Here is a 5,948-nt window from a genome sequence, read left to right as displayed (position 1 = left end):
ATAATGATCTTTTATCCATAATAATCCTTCATTTTTCATGCATCACCGAACGTGCATTTGGAGAAAAAGGTAAGAGAGACCGTGGGAGGGAGAGAGAGACACCGTAAAAGCTTTTGAATTTTCGGCTTCGATTTTTTAAGATATGTAACTTCAATAAAAAATTTAATTCGATAAAAGTGTTTATATCTTTTTTCTTTACGTATTGGTATCATTTTTGTTTGGTAAAAGTTGACAGTGATACAGCTTTTTTTTCTGTTGAGTTCAGTCAATTGAAATTTTAAGAAATACAAATAATTTTTAACGTTTTTTTTTTAGCAGTTTGATCAGAAAGCTTCTCCAAAATTTTCTATTGTTGTGATTTCTGTACGGAGATAAGATCAGTTTTGGTAACTTTATAATAATTAAATATAAATTTGATAAGTGAATGTTGATTTGATTGATTATTAGTTGAGATTAATTAAGTTTATGTTGAAATTTTGTTGAATTATTGTTGTTGTTTGTGAATTGTGATTCGACCACGAAAAACAGTCTAGTTGGGGTTATTTTAATGATTTTGGGGATGTTGTAAATGAGAATTTTTTATTAGAATTGATGGAATTTGATGGCTGAGTGATTAGATGAATAGTGGCAAAAAATTGGTAATAGTAAAGCTTAAAAACGGACTTAAAACTCAAAATAAAAACTTGAAGAATTTTAAAAATGGGTTCAGTCATTCGGTAAAGTTATAATCAGGGAAATAAAATTTATATTTGAGATTGAAATAGTAATTTAATAAAAATTGAAGTTAGTTTTGTAATTATATACGTTTTGGAGTATTTTAGGTAATAATTAAGAAATTTAGGGATAAAATGAATATTTTATGAAAGATGCAAGGTTATTTTGATAATTATACTATATATAAGTATTTTAATAAATTATAAAATATGTTGGGATAAAAATATAAATATTTTAGAAAGTTCAAAGTAATTTATAAAAGTTTAATAATAAAGCTTATGTTATAAGTTTTGAGTAATAAAGAAAATTATTGTTATTGTTATTAATTTATTAAGATTATTATCAATATATTTTTGAAATATATTATACATTAGTAATTTGTACTATAACAGAATAGAAGGGTTAAACAGTAACCTACTTAAAAGCTATAGAAAGACAAATCTAAGTTGAGAATCTTATGATTCACTCTTCATAAAACATCTAGGGAGAGATTAGGGAAGAGTGTGAAGATGATTTCTGGTATTAAAACAAGGGGAAAATAATAAGAAGAAAAGAAAATATTAAAAGAATCTAAAGAATCTCTGTCACAGGAGAGTAGAGAAAAGGAATAAAAGAAGCGAAAGAAAGAACGAAATGAAGAGGAAATAAGCAAAGATATTGTTTGGCACTGAGAACGAGTTGAAATGATTGTTTACCTGCTAAAAACAAACAAAGATATGGTGGTGAGTCCACCGAGGTTTGCTTTCTAGAGATACATCGACCAATCCAGGGGATGGTCGCACTTGTAAGACGGAGGTTGCTTACAGAGGTTATCAATACATATATTAGCCAGAGAGAGCCTCACCTGTAAGACCGAGGTTTCTTACAGAGGTTATGTTTGCATACATCGGCTCAAGAGAGTCGCACTTGTAAGACAGAGGTTGCTTATAGAGGTTATGACACTAGAAACCAAACTCAGACAAAGGCTGCTGAGTTACGTCGGAAGTGGGTTGAAACCGACAGATGAGCTCATTACCTGCACTAGGGATAGACATGTATCATACTTGTTTGCACATACTTTTCTGTGATATGTGTTTCTGTGATTGTGTGTGTGTACGCTTCATGCCTTGTGATTTTTTCTGTATCTTTGGTCTTTAAAGTTGTTTGTATTATGAGTTTTGTTGCTGTTGACTATGGTAATAAAATAAGTATAACTATACACCCTAACCCTACTAAGAACTCCCCAGTTCTTACCCCCTATTTTCATCCCTTTTAGCTATACGTGCGAAGGTTTAGTGCGGAGTTAAAGAAGCACAAAAGATCATGTTCATGAGTTAAGTTGTTAGAATTTATTTTTCTTCGTCGTTTACTGTTTTTATTTATATATTTGTGATTAAGAGATTTAAAGTGAAGACTTTTTGTTTTCCTGATTAAGATTTCGGTTAGTAGTCGTAAAGGCTCAATATTAAATAAAGATAGTATAAAATAAAAAGGTTTAGAGATAAGTAGCGCTCAGACTTTTAGTACAATCATGAGGTGCTAAAAGTTAGAGTGTTATAAAAAGATCGGTTCGAAATTTCTGTCGTCAGCTATCTTTGTCTTGCCGAGCATCTGTTTCTGCTACTATGGAATCTAAGCCTTTTTTTGCTCTTTTTGTCTCCCTGAACTCGTCTCTGCTTGGCTGGCTTTTTTCTCTGTTCCAGTCTTTTCTTTTCCTTGGTTTCTTTTTTATGATTCCAATTTTTGAGTTAATTTCTCCGATTCTTGTTAATTTTTTTTATTTTTTTTATTCTTGTTAATTGTTTTATAAGTTAATTTTTTTGTTCATTTTATGATTCTTGTCAATTCATTTTTTGAGTTAGTTTTTCGGAAATAATTTTATTTATTATTGATGGAATCTTGTTAATTTGTTGATTTTTGATGCAATGGTATGGATTAACATAATATTGAGGTTCCGGTTAATTGTATGCATGTCTGATGCACTACTATTTCGTGGTACATCTTGTGCTTAATTGAGTGAATTTTATCCACTAATCTCATACTTATTCATAGAAATCGCATGTTTTACATTTTCCTTCCTGATTTTGTGTTATGATTAAAAACATGTTTTTTTGGTCTTAATTTAGCTAATTTTAATCCTCTCTTATTACCATTTGATGCCTGATATGTGTGTTAAGTGTTTTCAAGCTTTATAGGGCAGGAATGGCTTAGAGAACGGAAAGGAAATATGTAAAAGCGGAAGGAACGCGAGAAGATGAAGCTTTGAGTAGCGAGCAGCAATGCATACGCGTGACTGACACGTACGCGAGACTAGGAATTTCGCCAAACGACGCGCACGCGTGACTTATGCGTACGCGTGATATGCGCCACGTGCAGAAATTTGCAGAAATCGTCCCCAGCAATTTCTGGGCTATTTTTGACCCAGTTTTCGGCCCAAAAAGTACATAATAGAAGATGCAGAGTGGGAAAATCAGATACATTCATCATTCAACTTTTATTCACACAATTTTAGGTTTAGATGTAGTTTTCTAGAGAGAGAGAGAGAGAGAGAGAGAGAGAAGCCTCTCTCTAGGTTTTAGGATTTAGGATTTCTCTTAGTTTTAGGTTTATTTCTTCCCAATTCCAGGTTCAATGTTTCTTTAATTTAGTTTCTCTTCTACTTTTATTTATTCTATTACTTTAATTTATGAATTCTCATGTTAGATTTGATCTCTCTTATTAATGCAATTTGAGGTATTTCATGTTTATTGTTTGTTTTTCCATTTGTTGTTATTGAATCGCTTGGCTTTGGTTGAGTAATTGGTGACACTTGAGTTATCAAATTCCTTTATTGATGGATAATTGTTATGTTTGCTAGTTGATTTGAATTCCACTAACTCTAGTCCCTCCATAGGAATTGACTAGGACCTGGGAAATCAAATTGATTTATCCTCTTGACATACCTTCATAGTTAGAGGTTTACCAAGTGGGAGCAATGAACAATTCTCATCACAATTGATAAGGATAACTAGGATAGGACATCCAGTTCTCATACCTTGCCAAGAGCTTTTCTAGTTATTAGTTTATTCTTTTTGCCATTTACTATTCTTGCTTCTTATCTTAAAAACCCCAAAATATACCTTAACATAACCAATAATAAGAGCACTTCCCTGCAATTCCTTGAGAGACGACCCGAGGTTTAAACACTTCGATTATCAATTTTATTAGTGGTTTGTTACTTTTGACAACCAAATTTTTGTACAAAAGAATTCTTGTTGGTTTAAAAGCTATACTTTCAACGAGAATAAATTTGTGAATTTCTAGACCACATAAAAATCTGTTCGTCAATGTCCATAATTTAGTGGTACTTATGTCCATAATTTTGAGATTTAGGTTATCTCCATAATTTTGATAGTACCTGTTAATTTTATTAATTATGTTCATAATGTTGAGATTTAGATTAATTGTATGGTACCTTTTAATAAACTTATTTAATATTTAATTATATTGGTTTGATTTTTGTTTGATTTTGATTGGACTATTAAACTATTAAATTAGTTATTTGTTCAATTTATTGACCGATTTGATTTTTGTCACCTTGAATCATATGTTATCAATTTGTATGAATATTCATTTATATTTTTTGTTGTATATGAATATGAATGTAGTTATAGTTGTATTAAAATAAATAAATGAATTTTACTATGGATCTAATGATATGAATGTTAATTCATGAGTAGCTGGTTTACATATTCTTTTGTTTGAAATTTGATTTCTTTTATGATTTATTGTGAATATAATTTTGTTACACAGTGAAATTAATAATTTTCGTATTTGAATATATATACGAATAATAAGAACTCACAATATTATATGATTGATATATAATGTACTCTATTATTTTGCTTATTACTTTTGTGTTAAAATTAATTTATTTTAGAATATTAAAAATATTATAATATGTAATTCATATAAATATTAGTTGCTTTAAAGAAATGTCTATATTTAGTAGAATTATATATACGTATTAACAGTAAATATATACTTAGATAATTAGTTAAGAATAAATCATTGCTTATTATTTATATGAACAATAATCGATAAATTTATTGTTTGATCAAATAATAAATATTAAATATTATATTTATTTTTTATTTAATTATGTAATCACTAATCAGCTCAAAGAAACATTGATGTTTAGTCAATTGAAAAAAATATATACAATAATAAATAGATTTCATTTAAATTTTCATATGAATAATAAGTCGATCCAAAGATAAGCTTATTATTTGACAGAATTTTGTTGATAATATTTGGTAAGCTGCAATAAATGAATTTATGTATATATAGTTTACGTGGGTACAAATCAACCTAAATAAAATTTTGTACTTGACCAAATTACATGCGCATTTATGGTAATATACATGTGATAATTATTTAATTCCATGTAAATAATAAGTTTGTCTAAAGATAAACTTATTATTTTATAGGATTTATTATCAATGTTTGATTATAATATAAAAAATACTACTTACAAATTAATATTTTTGTCCAAAAATTAAATATTAATGTTGTGGTAGGTATTTGTGATGGACTCACCGTTATATGAATTCTATTCATACGATATATAACTTGTGTGAATATATTGTTTAGCTTTAAATTATATTTTTCAATGTTAATCTATTATTTTTTTAGAAAAAACAACCGTTTTATCCATGAATATTCAGAATACCAATAAAACTACCTATAAAAATAGGTTCTGTATGACAAAAATACCTATTGTGTATATTATTAATATCTTTAAAATATATTTAAGTAAGTTATGAATAGATTACTAAATAGTAGTTAAATATCAAGACAATTTTAATTCATTGCATGTAAATTCATATGCTCATTAAAAAAAAATTTTCAAAACGTGTTGAGAAGACACTTGTTACTCTTTTACTAAAGTAGTAGAATATAAAATATCTTTTGAAAACATTCAATTTAGTGATACATACATATTTATTTAGTAAGAAATAAACACCCAATATCTTTCATGTGAATTTTATTCAAGTGGGTGTTATATAATTTTATGATATATTATTTTAGTGAAAGTGTGCATTTAGATGGCTGTATGATTTAGACAAATTTATGATATAGATATTTTTGTAGAAATAAAATATTTAATTTTGTTTTACTCTAATTTATAATCTCATAAAATTTATTCAAGTTGGATCAATTAAAAATATGCATACATGAGATTATTTTCACATGTAATTTTTGAATTACTCAAT

Source organism: Arachis duranensis, chromosome 4, assembly GCF_000817695.3.
Source record: "Arachis duranensis cultivar V14167 chromosome 4, aradu.V14167.gnm2.J7QH, whole genome shotgun sequence".
Taxonomy (NCBI): Eukaryota; Viridiplantae; Streptophyta; class Magnoliopsida; order Fabales; family Fabaceae; genus Arachis; species Arachis duranensis.
Note: the sequence above shows the minus strand (reverse complement) of the source record.